This window comes from Myotis yumanensis, unplaced genomic scaffold (assembly GCF_028538775.1).
Source record: "Myotis yumanensis isolate MYYU_CA2020_CCGP unplaced genomic scaffold, mMyoYum1.0.hap1 SCAF_13, whole genome shotgun sequence".
Classification (NCBI taxonomy): Eukaryota; Metazoa; Chordata; class Mammalia; order Chiroptera; family Vespertilionidae; genus Myotis; species Myotis yumanensis.
Window position 1 is genome coordinate 58,833,944 of NW_027223764.1, and position 10,748 is coordinate 58,844,691.

General features: G+C 47.4%; 1 protein-coding gene and 1 pseudogene across 6 annotated transcripts in view; one reads left to right on the plus strand and one right to left on the minus strand.

Moving 5' to 3' along the window:
* BMPR1A (bone morphogenetic protein receptor type 1A) overlaps positions 1-6,026 on the minus strand; it is a 188,147-nt gene extending 182,121 nt beyond the window's left edge. For 3 of the 6 annotated variants that reach the window (XM_070433207.1, XM_070433206.1, XM_070433201.1), the window contains exon 1: positions 4,822-5,037. The gene's annotated coding sequence lies outside the window, so the exon portion shown is untranslated. Of the gene's footprint in view, positions 1-3,950; positions 4,080-4,168; positions 4,187-4,821; positions 5,038-5,995 lie in introns of those variants that run through there. The other 3 variants (XM_070433202.1, XM_070433204.1, XM_070433203.1) reach the window with 3 other exon arrangements.
* Positions 6,027-9,074: 3,048 nt separating this feature from the next.
* LOC139021567 (nucleophosmin pseudogene) lies at positions 9,075-10,023 on the plus strand (annotated as a pseudogene).
* Positions 10,024-10,748: the final 725 nt, after the last annotated feature.

Below are 10,748 nucleotides of genomic sequence, written 5' to 3' on the forward strand. Positions count from 1 at the left end.
GCCTGAGAGGAAACCCATTTTCCTCTCTCTCTGATTCCCTACTCCCAAGATGCAAAAGTCAGGTCAGTACTACTGTAACTAATGTCCACTGCTAGGCTGGACAGGGGCCTTTCTCCATTTATTCGTTTTAATATGCAACAAAGTCAGTTACAGACCCGATCTTTGGTCTAGTAGCAGAACTTAGTATTTGTATAAAATTGTTATAAAAGACTAAATGACTCACAGAGCTGCACACTTAACATGTGTGCATATCACTGTATATAAATTACACTTCAATAGAGTTGATTTTTTTAAAAAAGACAAATGAGTAAGTGCAGTAAGAAAATATTAGATAAAAAACTTCATCCCTTCAAAATATCTCTTCCTTCCAAAGGGATTCCATTCAGAAGACACTGGGGACGACTTCAGAGAGATGGACTTTATTCACTTGTTTACTTATAAATATTTATTTATTTTTCTCACTGTAATTTTATCTTACATAGTTTTTGAGTTGCAGATTTTTTTTACCTTATTACATTTTTGAAGTGTAACTGATACCTATTAGTTTCAGGTGTATATCATAGTGATACAGAATTTATATACATTACAATGACCCTCACAATAAATCTAATTCCATTTGTCAGCATATAGTTATTACAATATTATGAACTGCAGATTTTTTTTCAGAGTAATATATGCACAGGGTTAAATATCAGCATTCTGAAGGCCTATAAGAAAATTGACCAACTCATGTCCTGTCCATCTCCACTGTAGTGTCACTAACTAGTGATAGCAATTTTAAACAATATTATTTTAATGCCTCTAGTGAAAATCTATCTACAAATAAGCTCACTAAACTTCTATTTCAAGAATCACATAATTTAGATATCAACTATTGACTTCTTGGGGTTTCTTTTTTTTGGTTTACTGATCCTCATGGAAGGATTTTTTTTTTCCCATTGATTTTTAGAGAGTGAAAGGGAGGGAGAGACACAGAGAGAGAGACACATCAATGTGAGAGAGCATCGATTTGTTGCCTCCCACACATGCCCAGACAGGGGCCAAGGATTGAGCCTGCCCTTGCCTGGAATCGAACCTGAGACCCTTCAGTCCAAAGTTCTAACTACCGATCCAAACTGGCTAGGGCTGACTTCTTGGTTTGATAGATAAGGATTTAACACACTTTTATCATAGAAAGACAGAATTTGAAATGGAACTTGAAGGACTTGGACATATGCAATCCAAGTAGAGGGAACAGTATAGCAAGGGGGGGGGGGGGGGGGGTTGACACATGTACAGGAAGCAAAAATAGTAGAATAAGAATAAGGTAAATAGGAGGCAAATCCCAAGGAAATGTCTACAGTTAATAGAAGACCCTGGAAACTTCTGAGTAAAGAAGTGACAAGAACTGAGCTTCAAGATTAGTTTAGGCAGAAATGCATACGATAACCTGCATAAAGGTGGAAACGAAGGCAAGAAGATCACATCTGTTCAGGTGGGAGGAGAACCTGATTCAGCTAGAAATAAATAGACACATATAAATAGACAAGGAGAAAGTATCAAATATACAAATATATACACGTATATAATATGGTATGCAAATATATATCAAATTAAAATTTTAAAGAAAAAAAATGTGAAAACCAAGTAACACTAGATTTAAAAACTCAATAAATAAATTTGTGGAAAATAAACAAAAACAATTTGTGGATTAAATACTAAAATTAACACAAGAAATAGAAAACCTACACGGAACAACTACTGAACAAATTAAAATGGGATGCAAAGTCCTCTTTGGGAAAAATAAAATAAATAAAACACAAAAACTGAAACCTGAATGTCTTATAGGTGAGGTCCACCCAACTCTCAAGTAAAAGATAACCCCAGTCTAAACTGCTCCTGAAAAGAGAATCCAGCTCGTTTTATCCCTACATGTATTAAGAACTGTACCAGAGTTAGCAGGAAACGAGAAGAACCCACAGATGTCGGCTACAGACAAGAGGTGATGGAATGGGTTTGGTATGACATCAACAGAAATAAGGAACACCAGGGAAACAAGTTTGGTAAGGAAGAAGAGTTCAGTTTAAACCAGAATAACCAGACGGAGATATGCATAGGCAGTTGGTTATACAGGGATTCAAGTGCAGAAGAGAAAGAACAGAGATTTGAGAATTATTCAGACAGAAGGGTCTAAACCAGTGGTTCTCAACCTTCCTTATGCCGTGACCCTTTAATACAGATCCTCATGTTGTGGTGACCCCCAACCATAAAATTATTTTCATTGCTACTTCATAACTATAATTTTGCTACTGTTATGAATCGTAATGTAAATATCTGATATGCAGGATGTATTTTCATTGTTACAAATTGAACATAATTAAAGCATAGTGATAAATCACAAAAACAATATGTAATTATATATGTGTTTTCAGATGGTCTTAGGCAACCCCTGTGAAAGGGTCGTTCGACCCCCAAAGGGGTCGCGACCCACAGGTTGAGAACCACTGGTCTAAACAATAATATCAAAGGACTAGAGATCTAGGAAAGTGATCTGAAGGTGAAACTTGGAGAACACATATTAAGCAGGTGGAAGGAAAAACAGAAAGCAAAAAGGGGCAATGAGAAACAAAGTTAGTACTAAGGCAAAGAAGCCCTCCTCTCATCTAGTTAATTCTTCCTCATCCTTCAGAACTGTCCAGGGTCCCAAGGTCACATTTTCAAGGAGGCCTTTTCAGATTCTGCCAGCACCACCAGCACCAGATCAGGTTCCCATTTTAAGCTCTTATAATACGCTATACTTTAATTACCATATTTAATTACAGAATTCATTCTGCAATGTATGTCTCCTCCACTAGACTAAGCTCCATGAGGGCAAGGGCCATACCTGTTGTTGCAGCCTATTACTCTGCATGGTGTGTTAGAAGATAGTATTTGTTGAATGAAATTAAAAGATAAATGAAAGCCAAGAAAAGGGCTTTCAAAATGCTACAGAAAGCTGGCGGTGAAATCCAGATAACAAGGGGTTAAGAAGTGAATAGATGGCCAGGAAGTAACAGTAGAAAAAGAGGACTATTCTTGGCAATCTCTGAAGATGGGATTATGAAGGACTGAATTTTAATTTTACTTCAGTTTTGCTCTATGTTACAATTACTCTTTAATGAACATGTATTACTTTTATAAGAACAAATTTTTTAGTTTTTATATGATTTGAAAAGGAGAAGCAACAGCAAGTAGTAGACTCAAGGGAAGGTGTTTGTAAATTGAGGGAATCATTTTTAAATATTTTTAAAGTTTTCAATTACAACTGACATTTAGTATTATATTAGTTCCAGGTGTACAGCATAGTGGTTAGACATTTATATACCTTACAAAGTGATTCTTCTGATAATTTTAGTACCCAACTGACACCAGTTATTACGTTGACTATATTTCCTATGCTGTACTTTACATCCCTGTGACTATTTTGTAATTGCCAATTTGTACTTCTTGTGAATTATTGGAATCTTAAACACATTCGTACTTTCAAGAACCCTAAGACAAAAGAGGGGACAACTCATACTCCATGAAATAGGAAAGAGAAAAATGAAAAAGTTGTCAATAGAAAGAACTTAAAAAAAAAATTTTCCCAACTGAGCTGGAAGGAAAGAAGCCGACGAGAGAAGGGCTCGGGTGAGTGCCGGGAGGAGCTTTCCGTGAGGCTGGAGAAGCGGAGACAGGAGAGAGAAGGACGCGTTTGCGCGGAGCTGCGGGGACCGCGGGGGAGGGCGCCGCCAGCAGCCGCTCCGTCCTCGGAAAGGAGTTTCCTAAATTTCAGCCAGCCTTTCGGAAACTCAACCTATTTCTAGCTCAGAAAGCCCAGATTTTAGCCGTAAGTTCTTCTCCTACAAGTAACACAATAAAAGAGTTGTTTTCAACCCAAGTAACAAAACAGCGACCATTTCAAGCATCAGTAACTGAAAAGTGCTCCGAACCTAACGCGTTGCAGGAGGGCTGGGTGCCGACGCGCCCGCGCCTCGCCTCGCCGTCCCAGCTCCCCGACTGCAGGCCCGGGGCCGGGTCCCAGCGCCCCGACCCGCTCCGCCACCGCCTTTCTTCTCGGTTCCCTCGTCTAACACAGGAGGAAGGCCATCGCCGGCTCCCGAAGCACCGTGAGCGCCGAGGTCGCACTGTGCTCGGAGCAGCTGCTCACCGTTCACCGGGGAACCTTCCACTCCGGACCGGATCGACATCCAGGCGCCTCAGAGTGCAAGGCGCAGCGCCCCTCGCGCGGCACGCTGTTTCCCTCCCGACGCAGCCCCTCTCCCCGCCAGCCTCCCCGCTAGAGTCGGGGAAGGGAAAAGTTTCCAGACGCGGCGAGCGGAGCCGCTCCGCCATGGCAGCGCGGCCGCGAGGACAACAGGTGAACAGGGGCCGGCCGCTCCCCCGGCGCCCCCACCCGCGGAGCAGACGCGCTTCTTCCCTTTTTGGCAGAAGCGCCAGGAGACAAATCGCGACCATCAGCCTCGCAGCTCGCGGGCGAGGGAGGGCCGCGAGCGCTTCCCATGTAAGGCTTCACGGAGCGCCATGGAGGCGGCTCTCGTCCACCGCCTCCCAGACCTCGGCCCGGAGCCCGGGGGTGGGAACAAAAGAGGGGCCGGGAGGGGCGGGCGGCCGGGCTCGGGCTCGGGCTCGGGCCCGAGTGGGGGTGCGGGACGGCGGGCCCAGCGGGCCGCGGCCTGAGACGCCGGGCGCCGGGGACTCCACGGGGCGCCCGGCTCCCCCCGAAACTCCTCGGAGTCCGCGGCGGCCTCCCGGCCGGTCGCCCCGACGCGCAGCACCCTCCCTCCCGGGAGGCCAACTCACCCGGACCCCGCGGAACGCATCCTCCAGCCGGGCGCGAAGCGGGGTGCGCGCGACGAGCCGTCGGGAGGCGGCGGGGCCGGCTCGGCCTCCCCCTCGGCGTGCGACGGCCCCGGCCCGGTGGCCCCTCGCGCGGCGTGCGCTTCTCGTCTCGCGCAGACGGACGCCCAGAGCTGGGCCTGCCTTCTGGCCCCCTCGTCCTCCGCCTCCTCCTCCTCCTCCTCCTCCTCCTCCGGCGCCCGCGCCGAGCGCTAGCAGGCGGATTCCAATCTCGGCCGCGGCCGCCACAGACACAGGCGCGGGGGAGGGTGGGGGAGGGGCGGGGGCGCCTCCGCGGGACCCGGCTGCGCGCGCGCACTGAGCGCACCCCGCCCGCCCCGCCCCGCCCCGGACGCGAAAGGAGCCGAGCGCGCGGCGGAAGTGCCCGAAGGACCCGCGGGCCTGGCGCCCCGCTGCCGGGGAGGAGAGCCCTTGGCCGGCAAGGGGGCGCCGGTCTGCCGTCGGGAGCGCTGGGAGGGGGGCCTCTCCTCCCGCCTCGGCCCGGCCGCGGCCGTGGGGGCGGCTGGTCTCTGGAAGTCGCGCGGCCGGGTCCTTCGCGTGGCCCCTCCGACACCCGCAGGCTCCATGCGAGCGCCCTTCGGTCGGCGGGTGCCAGAAGGCCGACCTCCCCGAATCCGCAGCCCACGGGGGCTGCCAGGAGAGAAGCCGTGTGGGCGCACTGCTCCCTGTTCCCTCCCCGCGCCCCCGCTCCCCTCTCTGGGCTCTCGGCCGACGGCGAGGCGCCCGCCGCCGCGGCCCGCCCTGCGGGGATGTGCGTGGCCGTCCCTGCTCCTCCCGCAGCCGCGTCTCTGGAAGTTCGTTGAAAGGATTCGGTGCCCTCCCCGCGCGTGAGGAAAGATTCAGGCCCCTTTTCATACCGGGGGGACCTTACTCTCTGGTAAATATTGCAAAGAATGTGTCAAGTCTCTTCACCAAAGATACTTTTTTTAAAAGTTCCCTTTATAAAATCACTTTTTAAACTGTGAGTAGAAGAGAGAGGGAAGGGAAAGACTGTGCCAGGCAGTAATATTTGTTTTTATCCACATTCTTCCTAAGAAGATGTTTAGATTCCAGAATAGTCCCTGGTAGTCTTGCTCAAAGACTTGCTGTCCATCTTTCTTCTGCCCTTTTCTCCTACCTGCTTTGTCCTTCCTGCCTCACGTACCCGCTGTGATTCCGTTTCTCTTCCAGTTCTGTGTACTCGTGTGTGCGCGCGCGCGCGCGCGTGTGTGCGTGTATGTGTGTGTGCGTGCGCGCGCGCGTGTGTGCGCGTGTGTATGTGTGTGCGCGCGCATGTGTGTGTGCGTGTATGTGCGCGCGCGTGTGTGCGTGTGTGTGCCCGTGTGTGCGTATGTGTGCGTGTATGTGCGCGCGCGTGTGTGCGTGTATGTGTGCGCGTGTATGTGCGCGCGCGTGTGTGTGTGTGTGTGTATGTGTGCGTGTGTATTCGCGTGTGTGCGCATGTGTGTGTCCTGAGCTCCACTGTCTCGGCGGAGTCCTGGGCTGCAGGGCTGCTCTGCAGGAGGAATGAATGGCTCCTGAGTTTCCTTCCATCAACTAGATAGAATGGGTCGCTTTTCCGGTTTCCCACGTCCACATCGCTTTAGTGTTAGGGAGAAGCGGAACCTTTTGCTCAAGGAGACTTAGCCTGGTTGACCAGAGAACTCACTGCTTATGGCGAATGATGGCCACGACAGGTGAAACCATGACTGGTGAGTCCACATGCCCTCAGGCCTACCTCCCTGTGCAGACACACGGATCAGCCTATACAGTGGACAGGTCTCAGGCTGGAACTTGAGGACATCAGGTTTCTGAGATGCACAGTCAGTATTGCCTGGGTGGTTACATGCCACTGAAAGGGAGAGCGAAACGGAGGCATCGTATTTTAAGTGATGTCTTTCTTCCTTACAAAAGGGTCTTCTTTTAAAGTCTTTGGGACTTTTACCTGACATCCTTTTGCTCTCCTTCGATAAGGCCTACCTAGTGCCCACACCTAAATCCTTCATGTTATTTCTTCAGTGGGCATCCTGCCGACTGCTGATTGAGCAGGGTGTGGGGTTCTCTTGCATGCCCACCTGCCCCTCCGTTTGCCTGCCTGCTAAATGCAGAGAGCAGCCAGGAAGACCAAGGAGGCAAACGGTCAGGCCCCCAAACTCAAAGACAACAAACATCTCAAGGCCCAAATTTAACGTTCTCTCATGTGAAGGGGTTGGTGGTTCTGTGTGTGTTTTCAAGTAGATAAACAGCGTGGGCTGAAATGGACCTTTCTTCTGTGCTCACTTAGTTTGGGGCACAGTTCCCAAGAGTGGTAGTTGCATGCCCAAATCATAGAGCATTAGTTTGGAATCGAAAATTACCCTTCTCATACAGTTCTGAGATCTTTAAGGACACCTTCCCTGATCACCTGTCTTTTTCTTTCAATTCTCACTCGAGGATATTTTTTCCATTGACTTTTAGAGAGAGTAGAAGGGAGGGAGGTAGTGAAGAGAGAGAGAGAGAGACATGGATTGGTTGCCCCCTGCATCGGCCCCGGTTGGAGCCAGGGAGTGAACCTGCAACCCAGGTATGCGCTCTTGACGGGGAATCGAACCCGAGACCCTTTGGTTCCAGGGCTGGTGCTCTACCACTGAGCAACACTGGCCAGGGCTCACCTATCTTAAATTAGCACCCCAACACAACCAATTTCATTTTCTTTCTTTTCTTTTTTTTTTTCCAGAGAGAATGGAAAGAAGAGAGGAAAGGAAGAGAGAGAGAAACATCCATGTGAGAGAGACACATGGATTGGTTGCCTCCCACACACGCCCTGACCAGCCAGGAACTGAGCCTCCATCCAATATACATGCCCTTGACTGGGAATTAAAACCACTGAGCCAAACTGGCTAGGGCTTGTTTTCTGTATAGTTTCTTTTTAGTCTATGAAATCACCTTCCTCATTTAGTTATTTATTTATGGTCTGATCTGCGTTTCTCTGCCCCACTAGAATGTAAACTCCATGAGAGCAAAGACCTTGCCAAGCTTGTTCTCAACTCGTTCCTCAAAGCCTAGTTCCTGGCACATAACAAATACTCACACTTGTAAAATCCTAGAGATAAGGATAGAGTTTCCTCTAAGCATTTCTGAACCTTGTCATCAAGACCCAGTTTTAGAGGGTGGCGTGATCTATGTTGAAAAGGGTGAGGATGTCCCAGCTGGCATGGCTCAGTGGTTGAGTGTGAATCTATGAACCAGGAGGTCACAGTTCGATTCCTGGTCAGGCCACATGCCCAAGTTGCTGGCTCGATCCCCAGTGTGGGGTGTGCAGGAGGTAGTCGATCAATGACTCTCTCATCATTGATGTTTCTATCTCTCTCGCCCTCTTTCTTCCTCTCTGAAATCAATAAAAATATACATATTTTTTTAAAGGATGAGGATAGGTCAAGGAAGCTATGGATTATACATTCTTCAGTGAAATGGAGACTTCTACTTTCAGGGAAGGCAGTAGTTCAATAGATTAAATCAAGTTAATCCATCCAAAGTCATTTTCCTGTTGTAGAGACTTTATGAGGCAAAGGCAGTGCTAAGTTTTGTGGGTATGGAGAGGGATGCCCTTGGCGGGGATGCTTGAGGTTGGTTCCATGCCTAGTGTTAAGTGGACAAGAGCATAATGAAGAGTAGAGGAAACGGACATTTTTCAGCATGGACACGACTACATCATTGGTTAACAATATGGTCATGGTTTAGAACAGGGGTCCTCAAACTACGGCCCGCGGGCCACATGCAAATACAAATATTGTATTTGTTCCCGTTTTGTTTTTTTACTTCAAAATAAGATATGTGCAGTGTGCATAGGAATTTGTTCATAGTTTTTTTTAAACTATAGTCCGGCCCTCCAACGGTCTGAGGGACAGTGAAATGGCCCCCTGTTTAAAAAGTTTGAGGACCCCTGGTTTAGAAGGACCAAACCAAAACAAATTATGTTTAAAAAAAGATTGCATATAAATATAACTCAGTGCACAACATAGAGAAAAGTTTAAAAATGTAAATTTGTTCTTTTCTTTATAATCGTATATCTTACTTTCCCTTTTATTTTTACTTCTAAATAACTTGCTTCTTTTCCCATTTCCATTTTCATTTCTCTTTGCTTCAAAGCACTTGTTTACTTTGGTTAAAAGACACTTTACTGAGGCCCTCACTGCAAAGTAGCCATCACTTGATCCTACCTAGTCCCTGGTCTCCAGTCCTCCTCTCCCTACTATCCATAAACCCTGTACCATAAAACCCAACCCCTTGCCCTGGTGTGATTCCGTCCTGCGCTTCTGTTCTGCAGCACAGAGCCATTCATCTCCGTCTGCCTTCTCTCTCACCTAAGCACGTGCTACCACCCCATGGAAGACTCTATGGACGTGGACAAGAGCCCTCTGCGGCCCCAGAACTATCTTTTAGGTTGTGAACTAAAGGCAGACAAAGATTATCACTTTAAGGTGGACAATGATGAAAATGAGCACCAATTATCTTTACGAACGGTCAGTCTAGGGCAGTGATGCGAACCTACGACACGCGTGTCAGAGGTGACACGCGAACTCATTTTTTTGGTTGATTTTTCTTTGTTAAATGGCATTTAAATATATAAAATAAATATCAAAAATATAAGTCTTTGTTTTACTATGGTTGCAAATATCAAAAATTTCTATATGTGACACGGCACCAGAGTTAAGTTAGGGTTTTTCAAAATGCTGACACGCCGAGCTCAAAAGGTTCGCCATCACTGGTCTAGGGGCTGGAGCAAAGGATGAACTGCACATTGTCGAAGCAGAGGCAATGAATTACGAATGCAGTCCAACTAAAGTAACACCGGCAACTTTGAAAATGTCTGTACAGCCAACGGTGTCCCTTGGTGGCTTTTCAGTAACACCACCTGTGGTCTTACGTTGAAGTATGGTTCAGGCCTGTGCACATTAGTGGACAGCACTTGGTAGCTGTGGAGGAAGATGCAGAGTCAGAAGATGACGAGGAGGAGGATGTGAAACGCCTAAGCATGCCTGGAAATCGGTCGGCCCCTGGAGGTGGTAGCAAGGTTCCGCAGAAAAAGTAAAACTTGCTGCTGACGAAGATGACGACTTGCAGCCTTTTACTTGTGCGAGTCTGTTAACTTGCACGGAGCTTGGCTTTTTCTGCCTGTCGTCTTGACTCTGCTCTCTGGAGTCTGCTCCATCCTTGCAACACAGACTTTGCTGTGTACTATTAGATAACGCTGCTAGCAACCTGTCCTTGCCTTCAGCTCTTTGTTCCTAATTTCTCTGCATCCATATCCTACCCATCTATAGGGCCTCCTTCCCCCTATTACCTGATGCCTGCTGCCCTCTGGGACTCCACCTGTTGTTTGCTCACCGTTCTCTGGCTCTCAGGTGCTGCCTGGAGGGCTGGAGTTCCTCCCACAGAGCAGCTGGAGCTGAGGCTCACCCGGCTCAGGTGAGTCTCCTCCATCCTGCAGCAGTTACCACCTCACCCCTGCCTTTCTCTGTCCTGAGAGCAGAGGCCTTATGACCTATTACACTTTGGTTATTTTTTAACTAAATTAAATTTCAAAGTGTAATAGGTGTATTTATGTGTGTCCCAAAAAATGTATACACATTTTGAATGATTATAAAGTCAGTATTTATTAACATAAAGTTCATGTTCAAAATTTAAAAGAATCTACAGAAATGAATAATTTTTTTTTTTTTTTTTTTGTCAATGCCTGTTTTCAAACTGATGACCATTCTGGTCCAGGCACTGCTGATAACCCAAAGCAATGGAATCAGAAACATCAAGAATCAAAAGAAAAAGAAACCAAGAATCATTTCTCACAATATTTGTGCGCCCTCAATTTGTCAACTGTTGCAGGTTTTGTACCACAAACTTTATCTTTTATG